This window comes from Triticum aestivum, chromosome 6B (assembly GCF_018294505.1).
Source record: "Triticum aestivum cultivar Chinese Spring chromosome 6B, IWGSC CS RefSeq v2.1, whole genome shotgun sequence".
NCBI lineage: Eukaryota > Viridiplantae > Streptophyta > Magnoliopsida > Poales > Poaceae > Triticum > Triticum aestivum.
In genome coordinates, this window is record NC_057810.1 from 260,043,426 (window position 1) to 260,068,618 (window position 25,193).

Genomic DNA, 25,193 nt, shown 5'->3' on the forward strand with positions numbered 1-25,193 from the left:
ATCATACTGTTGCACATTGTTTGGTGATGGTTGTGTATCGGTGTCCTTTGCGACAGGTTCTGCCTCCGAGGAGTATCGTGATTACCCTAACGAAGAACTGTATCAGTGCATCGAACCATCAGGCAAGCAACCAACCATTTGATCATATCGATACAATCCCATGTTCTCGCTCCTGCTCTCCTTTACTGCATTAAGACAACGTGTTTCAAACTGCTGTGTGCTACGGTAGTTGAACCCACTTCCTCTGCATGACCTGTCATTGCCACAGTAACTAGATGAAACCCACTAGCATGTGTAGGAGTTGTTTGAGCCATATGTATGTGTTGTTCCTACCTTGCTATGCCTGCTATGCTTAGAGTCGTGTCAGGTCTGGTTCGTCTGGGTGATGGGCTAGAGTGAAATGATTATGTCGGTAATGGGAGTGGTGTGGTGAACACGATTTGGTAAAGGTATCGATGAGAGGCCATGTAGGAGTACATGGTGGGTTGTTTCATTGATGCCGACCTTAAGCACTGAGATCTGTATGTGTGATTTAAGAACCAGCTACCACCATGCATTGGGCCCGAAACCAAAGGACCCTCTCGACTTCTTATTCACCCTAGTTCTCTGTCCAGGAGTTGCAAGTAGTTTCTAGTGTTTGTAGCCTACTGGAGGCCATGGACAGCGCTGACCGTAAGGGTTGGCTGTGATGCGGTAGGTACGTGGCACAGTGTACCGAATACCCGTTAGGTATCTCGGGAACCCTGTTCACATCGTTCGGGGCCGTATGGGAAACCTCGGCCGGACTCCCTGCGGATGGAACCTGGATAGGCGATAAACCTGGACTGGAGGCTTAGGTGATTAGGTAGGTCATGGCCGACACCCACGTTGGGCTTCCGCTTGAAGGTTGCCGAGTACATGTCGTGTAAACGACGGTAAGTGGTGAGAGCGTGTATGAAGGAGTACACCCCTGCAGGGTTAACATGATCTATTCGAATAGTCGCGTCCGCGGTAAAGGACTACTTGGTTGCCTATACAGTTCATAGACAAGTAAATGGAAACTACTAAAAGCCTCAAGATAAGTGTGAGTGCCGAGGATGGCTCTTCCGTAGGAAGACGGAGGTGGATCCCCGGTAGTGTATTGAAGTGGTGAGTAGTGGACTCGTGTGTGCAAAACCATTTCAAGTTGGAGTCTCGTAGGATAGCCTAGCCAAGAGTCAAAGCTAGCTTGCTGCAACAACTCCACCAACCCTTCTTGAAAATGTGCATGTATGTAGGATCTGATGTAAGTCTTGCTCAGTACCTTTGTACTCATGTTGCTATAATCTACATTTTTACAGAAGACGCTGCAACCCCTTCTGATGGGTTCTACGTAGATGTTGACATCAATGAGTAGGCTAAAGCCCAGGTGGTGATCCTGAGCTTGTGAAGGACCACGTAGTATAGCTAGGCTTTCCAAGCCTCTTTTATTTTACTAGTTGTTTGTACTCAGACAAGTTACTTCCGCTGCTGGTTTGTATGACTGTATGACTTGAATGCTGGGTCATGTGACCCGTATTTGTGTGTATGATTATGTATGGCTCTCTGAGCCTTAAATAAAGTACTTGTGTCGTAGAGTCATGTTGTGATGCCTTGTTGTATTTGCACATATCGAGCATATTGTGTGTATGATTGAAATGCTTGGTATGTGTGGGATCTGACTATCTAGTTGTTTATCTTTAGTAGCCTCTCTTACCGGGAAATGTCTCCTAGTGTTACCGCTGAGCCATGGTAGCTTGCTACTGCTATGGAACACTTAGGCTGGCCGGCATGTGTCCTTCTTCGTTCCTGTGTCTGTCCCTTCGGGGAAATGTCATGCATTGAGTACCGGAGTCCTGTTAGCCCGCTACAGCCCGGTTTACCGGAGTCCTGCTAGCCCAGTGCTACAGCCCGGACCCACTTGCTGTTGACCGACACGTTCGAAGCTGGGTCATGGATGCCTGTCCCTGTAAGTCTGTGCCACTTTGGGTTTACGACTAGTCATGTCAGCCCAGGCTCCTTATCATATGGATGCTAGCGACACTATCATATACGTGAGCCAAAAGGCGCAAACGGTCCCGGGCAAAGGTAAGGCAACACCCGTGGGGATACCGTGCGTGAGGCCGCAAAGTGATATGAGGAGTTACAGGCTAGATCAATGTGACATCGAGTCGGGGTCCTGACACCAAAGTGGACAGAGACGATGTAATACCCGATAAGCGATCCAAGTCCACCTCCTTCAAACCAGCGGACGAAATAGTAAAATTCCCAGTCGACCCAATGGACCCCTCGAAGACAGCATCCATCGGGGCACAGCTGGACCCCACAATTAATGTTGCACTGCGGGCGTTTCTAAGCGAGAATTGGGATATTTTCTCCTGGCACCCTTCCAGTATGCCAGCGATCCCATGCAGGCTGGCCGAACACAGCCTTAACATACTGAAGGGATACAAGCCGGTCAAGAAAACACTACGGCGCTTTTCAGAACCTAAATGACAAGCCATGGGAGAGGAACTAGCCAAGTTACTCAAGGCCGGATTCATCAGAGAAATAAAACACCCGGACTGGCTAGCAAATTTGGTGATGGTACCAAGGAAGGATAAGTCCTGGAGCCTATGTGTCGATTTCAAGGACCTCAATAATGCCTGCCCTAAGGATCCCTTCCCTCTCCCACAATTCGATCAGATTATCAATGCTACCGCGAGATACGACTCACTGTGTTTCCTCGATGCATACTCCGGATACCATCAAATCAAGATGGCGGAGTCCGATCAAGCCGCAACGCCATTCATAACCCCATACGGGCCTTTCTGCTTCAACACTATGCCTTTTGGGCTCAAAAACGCTGGTGCCACCTACCAACGCATGATTCAAACATGCCTAGAAAAACAAATCAGTGAAATAGTTGAAGCATATGTCGACGACGTAGTCATCAAGACCAGACACGCCGAGTCTTTAATAGACGATCTAAGGCTCACGTTCGATAACCTCCGAATGTATGACATTAAGCTCAATCCGGAAAAATGCGTTTTTGGCGTCCCCACCGGAAAGCTGCTCGGGTTCATCGTTTCCAATACAGGAATTGAAGCAAACCCAGTTAAAATCCGAGCTTTGTCATAGTTGGATACCCCATCAAATCTCAAGCAAATCCAGAAGCTAACTGGATGCGTGGCAGCTCTAAGCCGTTTTATCTCCAGATTAGGAGAAAAGGCTCTGCCACTTTATCGCCTTCTTCGACGAACCGAACACTTCGAGTGGACAGACGCGGCGACAGCCGGACTGGAGGAAATAAATACTCTTTTAGCGAGCAACCCAATCCTGGCCACGCCAAACGTTGGCGAACCCATGTTGTTATACATAGCCGCAACACACCAAGTTGTGAGTGCGGTGCTCATCGTCGAACGAGAGGAGGACGGACACAAATTCCCGGTTTAGAAACCGGTATACTACGTACCCACTGTCCTCACACCATGCAAATCCCGGTACCAAGATTACCAAAAAATAGCATACGCGGTCTTCATGGCATCCCGGAAACTATGACACTACTTTCAGGAGTGTTTGATCATGGTGGCCTCTGAAGTACCACTCAACGACATAATAAACAACCGCGATGCCACGGGCCGGATTGCCAAGTGGGCCATAGAGCTCCTCACATTAGACATAACATATAAACCACAATGAGCCATCAAATCTCAATTACTGGCGGATTTCGTCGCCGAATGGACAGTGGCCGAACTCCCTAAAGAGTATGGCGCATACTCTAACTGGATCATGCACTTCGACAGCTCTAAAATGCTGGCAGGCAGGTGTTGTCTTAACATCCCCCATAGGAGATACAGTCCAATATGTACTCCAAATATTATACACAGACTCTAATAATGCAGCCGAATATGACCCTTTGTTACATGGTCTTCGGATGGCCGTCTCCACGGGCATTCAGCGCCTAGAAGCGCGTGGGGATTCAAACCTCACAATATCTCAAATAAATGGAGACTTCGATGCTAAAGATCCGAAAATGGCGGCCTATCGTAATGTCGTCCTTAAGATGTCTGCTCGGTTCGAGGGGCTTGAATTTCATCACGTGGTTCGAGAAAACAATCAAGCGGTGGATGTCCTCGCCCGAATCGGTGCTAAGCACGACCCGTCCCACCTAACATCTTTCTGGAAAGGCTTTTCAAGCCATCCATGGTATGGGAAGGGGAGTCCGGCAACATCAGTCCGGATCCGACCACAACCCCAGATTCCGAACACACGGACATAGGGCTCTGCCACCGAAATAACACCTTCGGCCCATCTTATCATGGTTGTTATCGCCCCATGGACCAAACCCTTCTTGGCCTACCTTAATTGGCATGAACTCCCCGAACACCAAAACGAGGCACGCTGCATTGTGCGGTGCTCTAAACCCTACAAGGTCCATGTGGGAGAGCCTTATAAGAAAAGCGCTACCGGGGTACTTCAAAGATGTATCTCCGAAGAGGAAGAGCGATAGCTCTTGGCTAAAATTCATGCCGGCCGCGGCGGTCACCATGCTGCAGCTCGGGCCCTTATAAGCAAGGCCTTCCGTACAGGTTTTTACTCGCCAACGGTCCGAGCAGAACCAGAAGAACTTGTCCAACATTGCGTCGGATGCGAGCTTTTGCCAACCAAAGTCATATTCCGCCCACCAGCCTACAAAAAATCCCCATCACTTGGCCTTTCGCAGCCTGGGGGCTCGATATGGTTGGACCCCTTAAAGGAGGAAGCCATAAGAAAATATACTTGTTGGTCATGGTGGACAAATTCACCAAGTGGATAGAAGCCAAACCAGTCAAAACGACCGAATCCGGAACTATGATAGACTTCATATCGGGTGTAGTACACCGCTACAGTGTCCCCCATAGCATCATCACTGACAATGCCTCCAATTTCATGGCCGATGAGGTGAAAACTTGGTGCGGCAAGATGGGCATTAAGCTCGATTACGCCTCCATCTATCACCCTCAAACAAACGGTCAAGTTGAATGAGCCAATGGTCTTATTATGAGCGGCATTAAACCTAGACTAGTGTGATCCTTAAAAGAATCAGACACGCACTGGGTTGAGGAGCTTGACTCCGTACTCTGGGGGCTGCGGATCACACCAAATCACACTACTGGATATACACCATTCTTCATGGTGTACGGCGCAGAGGCTGTGCTGCCCTGCGATATTATTCATGACTCACCTTGAGTGCTCATGTACGAAGAGAGAGAGGCCGCGCTCGATCGATAGGACAATTTAGATGCCCTGGAAAAGGAGCACGACATTGCAAAAGCCCATTCTGCATTCTATCAACAATAGGCTTGCAGGTATCAAAGCAGAGAAGTACGGGCCAAGACTTATAACATTGGCGAACTCGTTCTACATTTATCGGAGAAGAAAAAGGACAAGCTCAAGCCCAAGTTGGAGGGTCCCTTCATTATTTACAAAGTTCTCACCGGAGGAGCATACCGACTACGGGATGCATCCGATAATCGCCTCGAGCCAAACCCATGGAACACAGACAGACTCCGAAGATTCTACGCCTAGCGCCGAACTCCCCGTTCATCTTCTTCCCTCTGTTGCTTTTTAGTTTTCTTTTTATCCCTCTTCTCGCCTTCCCTTTTTGAAAAGATCTAATGCTTTACTGTGGCTAGACTACACACTTGTAAATGCACTAATTTTCAAGCATGTGCGCTCATTATACCCGGGGCTTCTTATACAGAAGCTTAATATAATTATCTTCAGGGCATCAAGCCCATTGCATATGCGCCCTTTTTCCATATGCACCTTTTCTGCGCCATTATATGCATCGATATGAATTAAGTTTTGGCCAAGCTGGGTTGCCAGGCTCCTGTGCTTATGCCCTACATTCCTGTTAGTTCGGCTAGGGCATAAAGAGAGCACCTCTGCGATTGTTACTGTCGGGTACTCCGGATGTGTACCTCAGACTGGGTGAAGCCGAAAGCTAGCGTTCTTAAGGGAATATTCAGTTGGTGGACTAAAGATGTTTTTACCTATCACAATGCAAACCGCCAGACGTTACATATCCTGCGCTTTTTGATCATAGTCCGGACATGCACTTTAATGCATGCGTACCCAGGGAAAGGAACCCTTAACGGAACTATTCTCTCTGACCATGTAATATAACATAACAAGTTGGGTACTTGTCTGTTCAAGTAATTATGACCCCTACGCCTGGTTTCCACCCGTACCCCAGTTTATATTACCGAGCGAGTATTCGGAAACACTCCGGATTGTCGGGTCCAGTGGCCAAAGCGAAAAGGTCCGCCATGACAACTGTTTTACAATCCGAATAGGGAGAAATATGTCAATTGAAGTACATAGTCATTTAGACTCAAATGCTTCTTCTTCTATGCCATCCAACAGGTTGTCTAGCCTACAATCCTGTTGGGAATATTTTGCAGCTAATCTTACCTAGTCATATACTTGAATAACGGGAATTCCTTTCCCGTCTGACCCTATAGGTCCGACCCGGGCCATATGATTCAGATCAAGCTTGGTATACCTTGTTTTCACCATGGCCCAAGCCTCTCTCGCCCCTTCTCGACAGGCAGATATCTTCCATAGTGGGAAATGCCACCGCGCTCCCTTGAAAAGCTGCGCAAGCTCCCCCATACTTCCTGGTAGGGAGGCGGATGGCCACAAGGCCTTGGCGACACTCCGCATGACCTGCCGAACTTGCACGTGCAGTTGCGAAAGCTCTTGTAGCAGATCCTGTGAGGATCCGGGCATCTCCTCTTCGAGATGGCCCATCAGCATACCTACAGACATAACTTTGTTAGTTCCTATCTTTACCGAACTATGTAAATGTTCATTTGAGAACATACTAAAAATGCTGCACTGAAGCCTCTTATTTTCCTTCACGGAGTCAGCCAGCTGGGTCCGAACATCTTTCAATTCTTCACCCAGCTGGGTATTAGCATCTTGAAGCGTGTTATTCTTCCGTATGACCCGCGTAAGTACACGCTCGCCAGCGGCTGCTTGCCTTTGTGCTTCTTGTCCACCCACTTGTGGGGTTCCCGGATTCGGTTCCGAGTTATCTTAGGATTTTTGGTCATCAGATATTGGTAGCATTACTGGTTTATAAACACAATATTGTTTTTCCACAATTCGGGAATACATACTAGTCGATGCCTCTTCGGATCTTGATAGCTTGGTCATAGCGGCCGTTAGCTGGGTTCGACACTCTTCCAACTCTTGAGACAACAGGTTGTTCTTCTCTGAAAGAACCTACATGTACAAGGATCCTTAAATCAGTTGTACCAACTGCTTTAAGTCTCAGGGGCTACTGATATACATAATTATCAGGTTTTTATACTTACCCATATATCTTTCAAATACTGGTCCGTGGCTCTAGCAAGCCCATCCTGAGCGGCTCGGATGTACGCATCAACAGATTTGAAGGCATTAAAGGCCTCATCTAAAAAACCAAGGTCGCGGAGTGCGGCCCGCCGGCGCCGATGATTCATGGTGCTCTCCATTCAGAATTTGTAACGGACATTTTGTCTGAATCCTCTGTATGAGTATAGTCCGGTGTCACTCCCGGGTTGGCCTCCGTCCTCGAGACCGGGCTTGGAATTCGGCTAGTGGAGGCATGGTTGGTAGGATCCCGGGACATAGTTCGGCGGATGTTCTTCCTGCTAATACACAACGTTTGGTGTCAAACTTTATGATGACGAACCATGGAGTGTATTTAAAACCATACCCCCTGGAGGACGGCTCCGCCATATTTTTGTTCGCCTTTCTTTTTAAAGGCCTACCTGATACGGGTGCCCCTTGTTGGTGAGTCACCTCGGCTTCGGCTTGGCGCGCCGATCGTCTTCCCTTTAGAGCGTAGGAATTGCGCGGTGGGTAAGATGGAAGGAATAAATCTTTTCCAGAAGATAAGTCTCTTGTTTACTTACATGCGATACAGGGAGGAGGCCAGGATTGTCAGCGATAATGGCCACCTTTGTGCTGTCACAGCTCGCCTGGTGAAACACCCCTTCCACAAGCTCCACGAATATATCCGGATCCTCTTCGAATCCGGGGTCAAGGGCCCGGTTATGGTCCTCTGGCTGTGGTGCCGGGCTATGGAACTCCCTGGTTATTTTTTGCCATTCCTGTTATAAGTAGACATAGTAAATATTTATGAAAACAAAGGCTCAGGGAATAAATAGAGTAGAAAAATGTATGGCAGCTCACCCAGCTGGGAGGGTTGTACATGGAAAATCCATCTCGTGGCTTGATGCGGGGGAACTCCTCTCTTTCCCCCTTGTACAAATCGGACAGTATTTCCACCATAGTGGTGGTGGAGTCCGGACCCTTTCGACCGCAGTGGGTGGCGTCGTCTTCTCCATTGAAGTGCCACATGGGATGCCCTCGGTATTGGAGCAGCTGAACCCCCCGCATTATGGATATTGTCATAACCTCGACTATTGACAATTCAGACTGAGCGAGTATTCTTATCTTGCTCATCAATTGAAGGACCTCCCTGCTATCTTTCTCTCTGGGGCCCCGGGGACGCCAGTTAAGGTGTTTTTTCAGCGGAGCATTTGTAAACTGAGGAAGATCCATTCAGATTGGGTCGGCAAGGGAGACGTCCTTGATATAAAACCACTCAGAGGGCCACTCTTCGGCTGCCTTCTTCGGTGTGCCGGATAGGTATCCGGTCCCGGTGATGCACCGTATCTCGGCTCCGCCCACTTGGAATATTGATCCCCTTGATTACGGGGGACAAGGCATAATAGCTTCTTCCATAGCTCAAAATGGGCTTCGCAGCCCAGAAATAGCTCACAAAGAGCGACGTAGCCTATGATATATATGCAGGATGGAGGCAGGTGTGAAGATGTGCAGTTGGAGGCCGTAGTACTCCAGAAGCTCGCGGAGGAACGGATGGATTGGAAATCCGACGCCCCTCAGCAAGTAGGAGATGAGGCATACTCGCTCCCCCATAGATGGGTTGGGAAAATTCTCCGCCTGCTCCCCGCCATCGAAAGAAGCCAATCCGGCTCGAACGGGGACTAGATATGCAGGAGGTAGGTACCCTTGGGTCTGCAGCTTCACTAATCGGCCATGGGATATGACACACTTATCCCAATCGCCCGGTTTGATGTTGTGAGAGCGGGAGGAAGAGTTGCGAGCGCCAGCCATGTTGGAGTGGTTCTTTCGGGCACGCGCTGATGATTCCTCGCTTGGGGAAGATGGTGTGGATTGGATCTGAGGATCCCCATTTCTTCAATAGACAATTTATTTACATGGCTAGGGTGGCAAATGTAATAATTCCTCGACTTCTCACATTCGCTCGACACATGGAGGCTGAGACCGTTAAGGTGCAGAAGCCGACAAGCGTAACATTAAATGAGGAACCGGACACTGCTGTTTACAATAGGTACTTCGAAGAATTCCGAGGAGGAACCCGCCTTGCAAGACCGAAGACTGTCACATCCCTAGCCTTGCTATGCACCTGGACTAGCTTGGTTGTTGCATCATCTCTAAATTTATTTGAAAGTTTAAATGGGGATTGATCAAACCCTAGCACCAGATCAAATCAACTAGGTTCAAATAAGAAAATATTCTCAATGAACCCAAAATGGCCTTTGAAAATGTTCATGATTTCTGCTAAAGGTGAAAACCTCTGCCAAAAATGATAAATATATTTCTAGGACATTCTGGATTTTTGAATTAACTCATATCGTATTTGAATTCGGGCATTTAAATCCTATAAATATTTTAAATGCTCTAATAATTCTGAAACTAGTTGTGGGTTGTTGGATATAATCCAAACACTGCCCACAATTATTTTCAGGATTTTACAAAATGGATTAGTATTTTTACTAATTCAAAACAGGATAAAAGAAATAGAAAAACTGAAACAAAAGGAAAAGAGAGCTTACCTGTAGCTTACCTGGCTGGCCATGGTCCTGTGCAGCCCAGCTGCCGGCCCAGCCCACCTGGCCATTGCCAGTCGTCTCCCACCTCTGCCAGTAGGTAGAGGCAGAGACAACGCACGGGCCTCCCCGAGGATAGCGCGGCGCCGCGAATCCCCTCTTCGGTGCCGCCCCAATCCGCCCGGATCGCTCACTCGATCCCCTACTCTCTCCCTCGCCTCTACACCACCACAGCCGAATGCTGCCATCATCGCCGCTCGTCCTTGCCGTGACCACCAGCATCCCCACGCCGAACTAGCACCCCCACGAGCTCTGCCTCTATACCGTAGAGCCGCACGCCAAAGCACACGACTGCAGGAGGCCAACAACATCGCCATTGCCGTCGTCTTCCACCTCAGGCTCCGACCACCACCGTCGTCGATTCGCCGCACGCAGGACGTCCCCGAGCACACTGGCCTGCTCTGTGAGTTCACCGTGAGCACCAGCATCTTTCCCCTCTCTTCTACCTCCCGTTTACACGCCCTAACTAGCTTCACCACTGAGCTCGCGAGCACATCACCACCGGCCATGGCGCCGCCGCAACCACAGCTACTGCCGCTTGCGTCTGAGCCCATCTGCGTGCTCATCACACTCCCAGGAGTCGAACACACACACCATATCCTCCTCCCGTGCACCACAACGCCGACCCCGAGCTTGACCGAACTCCGGCCGCCGCCACGACCTCATTTCCGGTGAGCTCCGGCCACCCCAGCTACTGCCGCTTGTTGCAATGGGTGTGTGCGAGTCCCGGCACCATGTAGAGCCTCTTCGCCACTTGTTTGGTCGTCGGAGGGTGAAACCCAGGCCCTCCGCCGTGCTCGCTGTCACCAGCGTCGAGCCGCCGGCGTATTAGGCTCGGTTGACCAAGGGTTTGACCTCCTCTAGGTCGATGACATGTGGGCCCGGCTGTCACATCCCTAGCTCACGACAATGCACTAGGCTAGCTTCATGTGTGCATCATGTTTAAATTTTGCCTAAACTTGAAATGGGGATGTTCAAACCCTAGCACCAAATGAAATCCAACTAGGGTCACAATAAAAACATTTTCAATGAACCTGAAATAGCCATAAAAAATGTTCATCATCTTTGCCTTGGTCTAGAACCTCTGACAAAAATGGTTCACATTTTTCTAGGACAGCATTGGGTCACTGAATTAAATCATATGCTATTTGCATTTGGGCATTTAAATGCTCTATAATATTTTAAATGTCCAAATATTCATGAACTAAAATGTTTACTGTTGGAAATATTCCAAACAATAGCCTTGAGCTGTTTCATGAATTTTGAGATTGTTTTGGTATTTTTAATAAAGCCCTAAATTTACAGAATAAATAGAAAATAGAAACAGAGTTAGAAAAGAGAGAGAAAGCTCACCTGACCCTATCTGGCGCTTACATACAGCCCATGGGCCCAGCACTGTGCAGCCCAGGAGCTGGCCCAGCCCAGCAGGCCACCCCTCCTATCATCTTCCTCCCCTCTCCCCAAAGCAGCTTGATGGCGAGTGTTGCCGTCGCCGTGGCCTCCTCCCTGCCTGCTTCCCCCCTCCCCGACCCTTCTAGCGATGCCACGAGGACTCCTGTGACCCCTCTGTCCTCTCCCTCGCTCCCTGGCCTCTCCACTCCTCTCTAGGTCCTCACCTGCACCACCATGCGGAGCTCGTCGCCGCCGCTCGCCGTAGCCGCGACCACCGTGCTCCCCTTGCCTCACCGTTCGGTCCCCTAACTCCGCCTCGCCTTATCTTTCTTCCACCCCGAGCCACGCCACCGCGGCATCCCTACATCACCGCCACGAGTCGTCTTCCCCGAGCATGGCCGCCGGACTCCATCGACGGATTCGTCGCCTTCCGGTCGTCCCCGAGCAAGGTGAGCCTGTCGTCGGCCTCACCGTGAGCTCCCGGTCCTTTTCCCATTAACCACGTCGTCATTTTCGTCCTGTAGCCACTGCCCCGCGAGTAATCAAAGCCGCCGTCCACCATGGCCGATGAGGTCCACGCTCCTGAGCACCTCAGCTCGGACCAGTTGCACCAATGTGCTCTTGGAACGCCAGAGATGCCGCCCAGCTACCTCGCTCGCTTGCCCGCAAGCCGCGGTGCCCCGCCCGTGCCCCACTGAACTCCGGTCGCCGTGTTTGAGATCGTGGCCGTCGACTGCGGCCACCCCAGGCCCGGCTACTACCACCAGCCGACGCGCTGCAACATCAGCTACCCGTAGAGACCAACCGCGGTTCAAACCGCGACCTATACGCGAAACCCGAGCAACTCCGGCGAGTTGCCGCCACGGTTTTGGTCGCCGCCGGCTAAACTCCGGTGACGCCGACGTGGCGCACTTAGTTAGCCACCAGTCACCCACTAATTAACCCCCTGACCCACTTACACATGGGCCCCATCGGTTTAATTAGCCAGCTAATGAAATTAGTTAGAACTTATCCAGCCTGACTGGACCCACGCGTCAGCATTGACTTTGCTGACGTGGTCGTTGACCGGTCCCACTTGTCAGCGAGCTAAACATTCCTGTGTCACTGACGTGTGGCCCCCACATGTCAGGTTTGACCTGGACCACCCTGTTGACCCGCTGATGTCATCCTAACGCAGTGATGATGCAATAAACCCTTTTCTGGATTTTAAATAAATCTAAACGATTTATTTATTTCAGAAAATAGTTAAAACTTCTAAAAATCATAGAAATTAATCTATAACTCCAAATGAGATAAATTATATATGAAAAATGATCAGAAAAATCCAATCTATCCATCTGTACTGGTTTCATGCATGCTAGAACAACTTATAGTTGCTGATTTGGGCAAAACAAATAAAGGCATTTGAATAATAACATACGGAGTTTGAATTTGAACCTAGGGTTCAAACCAACTTTATTTAAACCTATTGCTAGTTGAATTAGCTCAAATCAAATCATATTGCCATGTCACATTCATGCATCATATTGTTGCATAGCATTGATTGTGTTCTTCCTTGTGTGCCGGTGTTTGGTCCCTCTCGATAGATGTGGTTCCGACGATGAGTTCGATGACACTGATGAAAAACTATACTATCTTCAGAAGTGCCAAGCAAGCAAAACCCCCTTGTTCATTCCGATACAATCCCACTCTCTTGCTCCTGCTCTCTTTAACTGCATTAGGACAACAACGATTCAACTGTTACTTGCTGCAGTAGCTGAACCCCTTTATCCTCTGCATGACCTGTCATTGCCACAGTAAATAGATGAAACCCGCTAGCATGAGTAGGAGTTGTTTTAGCCCTGTTGTGCCTAGTCATTCATACTTGTTTGTCATGCCTGCTACTGCTTAGAGTTGAGTCAGGTCTGATTCATCAGGGATGAATTGGAATGTGGTGAACATGTCCTACTGTGTGTGAGCTAAGTGTGTGAACACGATTTGGTAGAGGTAGCGGTGAGAGGAGATGTAGGAGTACATGGTGGGTTGTCTCATTGAAGCCGTCCTCAGGAACTGAGTTCTGTGTTTGTGATCCATGAAATAGTTACTACCACGCATTGGGCCCGAAACCAATGGACCCTCTCGGCTTCTTAATCACCCTTCTCCTCTGTCCATGAGTTGCAAGTAGTTTCTGGTGTTTGTAGTATGCTGGAGGCCGTGCGCAGCGCTGACCCAACGGGTGGGTTGTGATGCGGTAGGCACGTGGCATGGTGTACTGGGCGCCCGTTTGGTGTCCCGGGAACCCTGCACATCGTTCGGGGCCGTATGTGGAAACCTCGGCCGAATTCCCTGCAGATGGAACCTGAATAGGTGATAAACCTGGACTAGAGACTTGAGTGGTTAGGTAGGTCATGGCCGACACCCTCGTTGGTCTTCCGCTTGAAGGTTGCCCAGTACATGTCGTGTAAATGGCGGTAAGTGGTGAGAGCGTGTGTGAGGAAGTACACCCCTGAAGGGTTAGCATCATCTATTCGAATAGCCGTGTCCGCGGTAAAGGACTTCTGGGTTGCCTATACAGTTCATAGACAAGTGAAAGTGGATACTCTAAAATGCGCAAGATAAGCATAAGTGCTATGGATGGCGTTCTCGTAGGGATACGGGAGCGGATCCATAGTGGTGTATTGATATGGTGAATATGTGGACTCGTGTGCACCACCTTAAAAGAGTTACTTGCAGTCGTAGTTCAAGATAGCCACCGAGTCAAAGCTGGCTTGCTGCAGTTAAACTCCACCACCGCCTTTGTTGATAATGATGCATATGTAGTTATTTTTGATGTAAGTCTTGCTGGGTACATTTGTACTCACCGTCGGTGTCAAAACCGGCGCATCTCGGGTAGGGGGTCCCGATCTGTGCATCAAGGCTGATGGTAACAGGAAGCAAGGGACATGGATGTTTACCCAGGTTCGGGCCCTCTCGATGGAGGTAAAACCCTACTTCCTGCTTGATTAATATTGATGATATAGGTAGTACAAGAGTAGATCTACCAGGAGATCGTAGAGACTAAATCCTAAGAGCTAGCCTATAATGGTATGATTGTAATTGTGATCAGCCTTCTAAGGACCAACCTCTTCGGTTTATATAGACATCGAAGAGGGCTAGGGTTTACAAGGAGTCGGTTACAAGAAAGGAAACACAATATCCGGATCTCCAAGCTTTCCTTCCACGCAAAGGAGAGTCCCATCCGGACACGAGCCGAAGTCTTGAGTCTTGTATCTTCACGCTTCAATAGTCCGGACGTTCTACACAATCCGGCTGTCCGAATACCCCCTAATCCAGGACTCCCTCAGTAGCCCCTGAACCAGGCTTCAATGACGATGAGTCTGGCGTGCAGTATTGTCTTCGGCATTGCAAGGCGGATTCCTTCTCCGAACACTCCAAAGTACATGTTACGACGAATAATGTCCGGCCTCCAATCAATGTTGTGCTCCTCGGCTTCAGCTCCTCAGTAATGACCATCTCCACGTGTCGAGCGAATGCGAGGAGTCGAGGCATTTTTGCATTTGGCACCCTTGATCCTCAGGGCCAACCATCTATTTGAAGGGACAGGGATTCTCAGATCCAAACCTCACTCTCCTCCCTTGGGCTAGCATCCTAGAGCGCTCCGCGAAAAACCATTCCAACATGGCCGGCCGTCGCAGCTCTTCTGCTTGCCCTCCTCGCTCTAAGTCGGGGAATTGGGGAGAGTGCTCAGTTCCTCACAGCCGTTTGGTAAAGCTACAAACCCAAGGGTTTCTCCCACCGGCATTCATGGTCCCCGTGCGAGCTAGAATAGCCACTTATGACGGAGGGGAACAAGATGAGGGATCTCCTAACCCATCTCCGGAGGAGCAGATATGCCTCGTCCCGCATCTGCTGAGGGGCGTCGGGTTTCCTATCCACCCGTTTCTTCGCGGGCTCCTGGAGTTTTACGGCCTCCATTTACACAATCTTACCCCAGCCTCTATTCTGCACATAGCGGGGTATGTCGCCCTTTGCGAGTTGTTTTTAGGCTGCGAACCACACTTCAGATTATGGAGGAAGTTGTTCTGCCTTGTCCCCCACACCCAGGGAGAGTCCCTATGTCAAGTGGGAGGGGCCGAAGTATGGCGCATCGCTGAGATCGGATACCTATCCGGCACTCCTGAGAAGGCACCAGAAAACTGGCCTTCAGAGTGGTTCTATATAAATGACGTTCCCCTTCCGGATCCAGTCCGGATAGGTCTCCCCAAGTTCAGCAACGCCCTGCCGAGGGCACGCTTTAGCTGGCGCCCCCGGAGCCCTCAAGAAGAGGACACATGGAAATATACCTCCTGATGAACAGGATAAAGATGCTAGCCAAATCCAGACTGATGATAGTTGAGGTCATGGCGATGTGCATAAGGCGGGGAGTGCAACCGCTCCAATATCAGGGGAAGCCCATGTGGCATTTCAACAGGGAAGACGACGCCACCCGCTGCGACCGTAAGGGTCCGGACTCCGCTCCCGCTGTGGCAAGGATATTGTCTGATTTGTACAAAGGGTAAGAGGAGGAATTCCTCCGCATAAAAATGCGGGATGGATTCTCCATGTACAACCCCCCAGAGTGGGTAAGTTGCCATTCTTTTACCAGCTTCACTTACTCTAGTGTTCTTCTGCTAAGATTACTTGCATCAATGCATCTGAGCAGGAACTGAGGAGGGCCGTAGAAGGAATCTTCAGCCCCTCCCCGCAACCAGAGGACCCTGGAAGGGCCCTAGATCCGGGACTCAAAGTAGATACGGATATTACTGTGGAGCTTGTCAACGGGGTATTTTATCAGGCGAGCTGGGATGGCGCCCTAGTGGCCATTACAGCCGACTACCCTGGACTGCTCCCCGCGTCGCGTGTATCCGAGCTAAAAACCCCTATCCTCCGAATAGGACTCCCCCGAGGTATTATAATTTACCCTTGACGCATCGTTCTATTTGCAGAAACGACGGCCGGAGCGAGGGCCCAACCTCTAGGGACTCGTCAACCACGGGCGTCCGGATCGGGCAGGCTCAAGATGAAGGCGGTGAGGGTTGACACACCGCTACAGAGGTAAAGTAATGACCTGTCCTGTAATTATAGAATTTGAAATATGACAACGCCCTTTGTGTCTGGCAGGAAGAGGAATAACCGGACTATATCCGGGGACCCCACCAATCACGCCTCCACCAGTCGGGTTCCAGAACCGGCTTCGGGGGCGGAGGCCGACACGGGGCCAGCACCGCATAGCCCCCCAACAGAGGATGCAGATATGTGTTTGGCCACAAACTCCGAAGTGGAGAGCACCATGAATCACCAGCACCGGAGGGCCATGCTCCAGAACAACATCTTTTCCGAAGAGGCTTTTAATGCCTTCAATTCAGCGGACGCATATGTCCGAGCTGCTCGAGGCGGGCTTGGCCCAGCGACAAACCAGTATACCAACGACATATGGTTAAGAAATTTTCATAAGAATGTATAGCAGTAGCCCCAGACTTGGAATAGTTGGGACAACTTTTTGAAGGATCAATATATGCACAGGTCCTTGTGGACAAGAATGAACAATTGGCGCGGGAGCTGGAGGCATGCAAGTTCCAGTTGACTGATGCGGTAGCCAAGTTAGAGGGATCCCGAAAGGCCCCCTATGGTAATATTTGTCTCCATTATACGCAGATGTACCAGTTAGTAAATGGCTGGTGCGGTTAGTCTAACAGAAAATTCTGCAGAAAATCCCGGGGTGAATCCGGGGGGCGTAATGGGTGACGACTTGCATCTCCAACGGCAGCTAAAGGCTGGCGAGCACATCCTTACGCAGGTGACGCAAGAGAAGAACAAGCTACAAGATGCCAATATTGGTCTGGACGTGGAATTAAAGGACGTCCGCGCTCAATTGGCGTACTCCGTGAAGGAGAACAAAAAGCTTCGACGCGGCATTTATGGTAAGAGCTCAAGCAAAGTGTGTGATAGTTCGGCGAGGAAGTTTTTTGAATTTTTTTTGCCTGCAAGAATGTTAACGGGTTGCCCTGAAGAGGAGATGCCCTCATCTGCAGGTGATTGGCTGCAAGAACTTCCGCAATTGCACGAGCGTGCTCGGCAGGTGATGCACGGCGTTGCTCAGGCCTTGTGGCCATCAAGCTTCCTGCCGAATGGCATGGGCGAGCTTGCGGACCTGCTTCAAGGAGCCCGGCGGCGCTTTCGTCTGTGGAAGATATCAGCATGCCGGCAAGGAGCAAGAGAAGCCTGGGCAATGGTGAAGACGCGCTACACCAAGCTGGACCCGAACCATATGGCCGAAGTAGGACCGGCGGGGCCGGATGGGCAAGAAATTCCCGTGAGTCTGTATATGACCAGGTAGCATTAGCCGCTAAGTATTCTCAACAATACTGTAGGCTAGATAGTCTGTTAGATGGTATAGAGGAGGAGTATAGTCAGTCTTGGTGACTTTGTAATTTAATTGGCATAAATAGCCCCTAGCCGGTTTGAAATCATTTGTCATGGCAGACCTTTTCGCTTCAGCCCCCGGATCCTATATTCCGGGGTGTGTCCGAATACCCGCTCGGTTATACAAGAACCGGGATATGCGTGGAGACCAGGCATAGGGGTCATAAGTGCTTGAACAGACAAGTACCCAACTAGTTATGTTATATTGCATGGATAGCAAGAAACATCTTCCAGGGAGAATAGTTCCGTTAGGGGTTCCTTCCCCTGGGAATGCATGTGTTGATGCAGATGTCCGGACTGCGAATGACGGCGCAGGATACAAAGCTTCTGGGTTTTTTTGTTGTATCCAACGAATACATTCTTTGTTCACCGATCGAATGTTCTCTTAAGGAAACTAGCTTTCGACTTCACCCAGTCTGAGGTACACATCCGGCTTAACCGGTAGTAACAATCACATAGGTGCTCCCCTTATGCCCTAGCCGAATTAACGGGAGTGTAGGGCATAAACACAAGAGCTAGGCAACCCAGCTTGGCCACATCTTAAGTCATATCGATGCATATAATGGTGAAGAAAAGGCACATATGGAAAGAGAACGCATATGCGATGGGCAAAAAGCCATTTAAAGTAATTATGTCTAGCTTCCGAATAGGAAGCCCCCAGGTACAACTTACACACATAGTATGGCCGGAATGATCCGGGAGGCCGCACTGTATTAAATAATTTGTGTGAAGAGGAAAGGATCGAGAAAGGAGAGAAAAAGAGGTGGAGCATAATTAAAAAGGAGGGGTAAGGAGACGAACACTGAGTTCAGCGTTAGGCGTAGGATCTCCGGAGTCTGGCCGCGTTCCATGTGTTTAGCTCGAGTCTGTTATCAGATGCATTATGTAGACGGTACGCTCCTCCGATGAGGACTTTGTCAATGACGAAGGGACCTTCCCACTTGGGTTTGAGTTTGTCCTTCTTCTTCTCCGGTAGGCGCAGAACGAGATCGCCAATATTGTAAGTTTTGGCCCGCACTTCTCTGCTTTGATATCGTCGAGCCGGCTGCTGATAGAATGCGTGACGGGCTTTTGCGACATCGCGCTCCTCCTCCAGGGCATCCAAGTTATCCTGCCGATCTAACTCGGCTTCCTTCTCTTCGTACATGTGTATGTGTGGTGAATCATGTATTATGTCGCAGGGTAGTACTGCTTCCGCACCGTACACCATAAAAAATGGTGTATATCCGGTGGTTCGATTCGGGGTGGTCCGCAGCCCCCAGAGTACGGAGTCGAGCTCCTCTACCGAGTGCGTATCCGATTTTGTTAAAGATCGCACTAGTCTGGGTTTGATGCCGCTCATGATGAGACCGTTTGCCCATTCGACCAGGCCGTTTGTTTGAGGGTGGTAGATGGAAGCGTAGTCGAGCTTAATGCCCATTTTGCCGCACCAAGTTTTCACTTCATCGGCTGTGTAATGTGAGCCATTATCAGTGATGATACTGTGGGGGACACCGTACCGGTGTATGACCCCGTATATGAAGTCTATTACTGGTCCGGATTCGGCCGTTTTAATTCGTTTGGCTTCTATCCATTTGGTGAATTTGTCCACCATGACCAATAAGTATTTTTCTTATGGCTTCCCCCTTTAAGAGGTCCGACCATATCCAGCCCCCAGACCGCGAAGGGCCAAGTTATGGGGATTGTTTGGAGAGCGGTAGGGGCATATGACTCTGATTGGCAAAGAGCTTGCAGCCGACGCAATGTTGGACAAGGTCTTGTGCGTCTGCTCGGGTCGTCGGCCAATAGAAGCATGTACGGAAGGCTTTGCTGACTAGCGCTCGAGCTGCGGCGTGGTGTCCGCCTAGTCCGGCATGGATTTCAGCCAGGAGTTGCCGCCCTTCCTCTTCGGAGATGCACCTTTGGAGCACTCCGGTCGCACTTTTATTGTAGAGTTCCCCTTCATGGACTTTGTAAGCTTTACAATGCCGGACTATGCAGCATGCTTCATTTGGGTCTTCGGGGAGCTCCTACCTATTTAGGTAGGCCAAGAAAGGCTCGGTCCACGGGGCGATTACGACCATGATTTCGTGGGCCAAAGATGTTATTTCGGTGGCAGAGCCTCCGATTGTGTCTGATGGTTCGGAGTCCGGGGGTGTGTTCGGATCCGTGCTGGTGTTGCTGGACTCCCCTTCCCATACTATGGATGGCTTGAACAGCCTTTCTAGGAATATATTAGGTGGGACACGTCGCGCTTGGCGCTGATGCGGGGGAGGACGTCCACCGCTTGATTGTTTTCCCGAGCCACATGGTGAAATTCGAGCCCCTCGAACCGAGCTGACATTTTGAGGAAGACATTACAATAGGCCACCATTTTCGGATCCTTGGCATCAAAGTCTCCATTTATTTGTGATATTGCGAGGTTCGAATCCCCGCGCACTTCCAGGCGTTGGATGCCCATAGAGACTGCCATCCGAAGACCATGCAATAGAGCCCCATATTCGGCTGCATTGTTGGAGTCTGTGTATAATATTTGTAGGACGTACTGGACCGTGTCCCCGGTGGGAGACGTCAGGACTACCCCTGCTCCTAGTCCGGCCAACATTTTGGAGCCGTCAAAGTGCATGATCCAGTTGGAGTACGCGCCATACTCTTTAGGGAGTTCGGCTTCTGTCCATTCGGCGACAAACTCAGCCAGTACTTGCGACTTAATGGCTCACCGTGGTTTGTATATTATGTCAAACGGGAGGAGCTCGATAGCCCATTTAGCGATCCGGCCTATAGCGTCGCAGTTATTAATTATGTCATTCAGTGGTACTTCGGAGGCGACGGTAATCGAACACTCTTGAAAGTAGTGTCGCAGCTTCCGGGATGCCATGAAGACCGCGTATGCTATTTTTTGATAGTGTGGGTATCGGGATTTGCATGGGGTGAGGACCGCCTCTCGTTCGACGACGAGCACTGCTCTTACCACTTGATGTGTTGCAGCTATGTATAGTAGCATAGGTTCGCCGATGTTTGGCGCTGTTAGGACTGAATTACTGGCCAATAAGGTTTTTATCTCATCGAGTCCGGCTGCGGCTGCATCCGTCCATACAAAGTGTTTGGTGCACCGAAGGAGGTGGTAAAGGGGCAATGCCCTTTCTCCTAACCTGGATATAAAGCGGCTCAAAGCGGCCATGCATCCAGCTAGCTTCTGGATGTGCTTGAGGTCTGTTGGTATAGCCAACTGTGACAGAGCTCAGATTTTTGCTGGATTCGCTTCGATTCCTCTATTGGAAACAATGAAGCTCGGCAACTTCCCCAAGGGGACACCAAAAACGCATTTTTCTGGATTCAACTTGATGTCGTACGTCCGAAGATTATCGAATGTAAGCCTCAAGTCATCTATTAGGGTTTCGACGTGTCTAGTTTTTATGACCACGTTGTCCACATATGCTTCCATTGTTTTGCCGATTTGTTTTTCCAGGCATGTAGGCTTCTTCTTCCTCCTCCTCGTCTTCAGAGGCGGAGGGCGCTTCGGGGTAATCGGGCGATGAATCCGACACCACCAGGCATCCGGAACTCTTTCGAGTCCCCGTGGCCTTCTTCTTCGATACCACATGGGGTGCCGGAACCAGCAGCTTTGTCAAACGGGCATCCGCTAGGTCTTCGGGCAAAGGAGCCGGACAGTTGGTCCGTCTGGCCTTCTTCTGCCAGTCCTGTTAAAAGGATGGGAGTTTAGATCCCGCATAGAGTCAAACTATGGCCAACAAATACCCCGTAATGGGAAAATTGAGCTTACCGCGCTGGCTTGACGCTTCGCGCAGAATCCGCGATCCTCAGTGATGGGAGGGTGAACCTCGGAGCTCTTGAAAAGCACCTTCCAGGCATCTTTGTGCGTTGTGTCGAAGAGCCTGGACAAAGTTTGGTGTTGAGCCGGGTCGAATTCCCACAGATTAAAGGCCCGTCGTTGACACGGGAGGATCCGGCAGAAGAGCATGACCTGGACTACGGTGACGAGTTTAACCTTCCTGTCTATCAGATCTTTGATGCAGGTTTGAAGTCCGGTCACCTCTGCTGAATTGCCCCACGACAGGCCCATCTCTTTCCATGAGGTGAGCCGAGTGGGGATGCCAGATCGAAATTTGGGGGCCGCTGCCCATTCAGGGTCACGTGGCTCGGTGATGTAGAACCACCCCAATTGCCACCCTTTGATGGTTTCCACGAAGGCGCCCTCGAGCCATGTGATGTTGGCTATTTTGCCCACCATGGCACCTCCGCACTCTGCTTGTCGGCCGCCCACAACCTTCGGCTTGACATTGAAGGTCTTCAGCCATAAGCCGAAGTGGGGTTGGATGCGGAGAAAGACCTCACATACGACGATGAAGGCCGAGATGTTGAGGATGAAGTTCGGGGCCAGGTCGTGGAAGTCCAGCCAGTAGTAGAACATGAGCCCCCGGACAAATGGGTGAAGAGGAAAGCCCAGTCCACGGAGGAAACAGGGGAGAAATACGACCCTCTCATGGGGCCCAGGGGTGGGGATGAGTTGCCCCTCATCTGGAAGGCGGTGCGCGATGTCGTTAGACAAGTATCCGGCCTTCCTCAACTTTTTGATGTGCCCCTCCGTGACGGTGGAGGCCATCCATCTACCTCCCGCTCCGGACATGATTGGAGAAGGTTGAGGTGGGAAGTGCGGACTTGGGCACTGGAGCTCGAGTGCACAGGAATGGATAAGCAAAGGAGGAAGAAGGCGTAAATGGAAAGGGTGGATCCTTATCCCCTTATATGGGCGGCCGAAACTATGAGCCCCCACCAGCCTAGTAAAACTCGCTTATCTCCCAAGCACCGCGATTAATGGCGCGGTTGGATTACCCACACCCGTATTGATGAGAATCCCGGAATAAGGGGACATGATCTCTGCTTTGACAAGACATGCCAAGGAAACCGCCTCGCTAAACGCGCTGAGGTGGAACAGTAAAATGATTCGAATAAAGGCTTGGCCGTAGCATGATGTCACGCTGCGGAATACGTCGGCAGATTAGATTTGTGTAAATATTATTCTCTCTACGGTGGTATGTGGAACTTATTTTGCAGAGCCAGACACTATCCTTGTGTTCAAACATCTTCTATGAAGTATTCGGAGGAGGAATCCGCCTTGCAATGCCGAAGACAATTTGTGCGCCGGACTCGTCGTCATTGAAGCCTAATTCAGGGGCTACTGAGGGAGTCCTGGATTAGGGGGTGTCCGGATGGCCGGACTATGACCTTTGGATGGACTCCCGGACTATGAAGATACAAGATTGAAGACTTCGTCCTGTGTCCGGATGGGACTTTCCTTGGCGTGGAAGGCAAGCTTGGCGATTCGGTATGAAGATCTCCTCCCATTGTTACCGACTCTGTGTAACCCTAGCCCTCTCCGGTGTCTATATAAACCGGAGAGTTTTAGTCCGTAGGATGAACAACAATCGTACCATAGGCTAGCTTCTAGGGTTTAGCCTCTCTGATCTCGTGGTAGATCAACTCTTGTACTACCCATATCATCAATATTAATCAAGCAGGAGTAGGGTTTTACCTCCATCGAGAGGGCCCGAACCTGGGTAAAAACATCGTGTCCCTTGTCTCCTGTTACCATCCGCCGAGACGCACAGTTCGGGACCCCCTACCAGAGATCCGCCGGTTTTGATATCGACAACGCACTTGTTTGAAATTTGGGGAAAGTACAAACTTTGCCACCCTCTTAAATTTCGGACCTACCACCGGTCGGGGGTAGGACGGTAATCCGAGGTGTCCCAAATACTGGGCGGGAGCGATTTTCATCGAGCGAATGTGTGTTTAGGTGGCCATGGTGTATGAATGTTTTTCGGAGGAGGTTGCATGGCGTCTAGATGAAATTACAAACCTACCCCGGTTTAGACCTATAGATGTTGGGCCGATAGGCTTCACGGGTCGGAGTTAGAAAAGTAATTTCCTTCTACCAAACATTGGTCTCACACACTTTCGGGCAAGCAGAGGTTCTTTCGGAGCTTTGTTTGAAATTCAAATAGAAGCATTTATGTTTAGACTACTCTTAAACTTTGAGGATTGACCTAAATAGAGAACGTTAAATTTGAGCTTTTATGTTTGAAAACCTCATTAAATTATGCACTTCTTTTTGAAATTTTGACACTTGAAAATCCTATAACTACGATTATTTTGGAACGGGGGAGGTAAATTTGAATCTGTTTTGTACATGACTATATATGCTATTATGTAGAAAAGCAGGGCAAAGATTGGTGCCCCCATAATTTTGGTAAGATTTACAAATGCCATTATCTCAAATTCAAATAATTCAATGGACTTCATGTTGAATTTGAGTTTTTTAAACCACCTTAAGTTGAATTCAAATGTATGCTAGTTCATAGCTAGCTATTTATAATGTTGATTGTGTAACTTTTGGATGTATAATGTGCTTTACACACACAACATGAACTATACTCACGTTTATATTCAAATTGCTAAAGTGATGCATTGTCTGGAGTTCAAAATACTGACTCTATGGATCAATTATGTCAAATAATAACATATGCATTCTCAGATTCGATGGAATATAGATGTCTGATGGATGAATGACCGTTCCTTACGCTAATTGCAAATATCATGATCCCATCCTAATATTTGGACACAGCTTATATTTTAATCAATGTGTACATCAGTCTTTTACATGTAGTTTCACTCTCCATAGGCCCCTCCTCACACACGTGCTAACTTTCTCTCTCACACATATGCGCACACGGTATATATCCATCGGTGGTCTCTCACACATGCTCACACACTCTCTCCCGAGGTGTCTTTCTTGCACACATGCTCTCGATATCATCGTCCCTCCCTCTCGCAACCATTTACGACTATTTTCACTAAACTTTATCACAAGACTATTCCTCTTCCTCTCACACGCATATGCATGCACAATCCCCATCTACCCTTTCTTTATACATAGACCTGCGTACATGTCTCCTGCACGCACATTATCTTTAGGATTGTCTCGCACGCATTGTCTCCACCTCTCTTCCTAATTGACGAGTATGATTCCAACAAAGCATTCTGTAGGATGCTCCTTAACTTTAGGTTGGATGAATGGTAATATCAGAGATAAGGGGTTACCTTAGTCCGAGGACCTAGGGTTACAAATCCTAGACGTCTTTGTCAGTGGACACAGAGTCCTTCACAACTCTGGTATCTTTGTCTTGTACGACTAGTCCTCCATGGGTCTCCCTAAATGCATCACGGGCCAACAGACATGGCACAGGATGAAACCAAATGAAGGGCCTCACCTCGGCCCACCGGACCTCACGCGGTGACACACCCTCTACCCCTATGTCTTGTTATCTTCTCACACCCACAGATACCAACACAGACACCACACAACATATTTTCTCCTGATGCCTCTATCCCCTCCCACCTTGCATATAC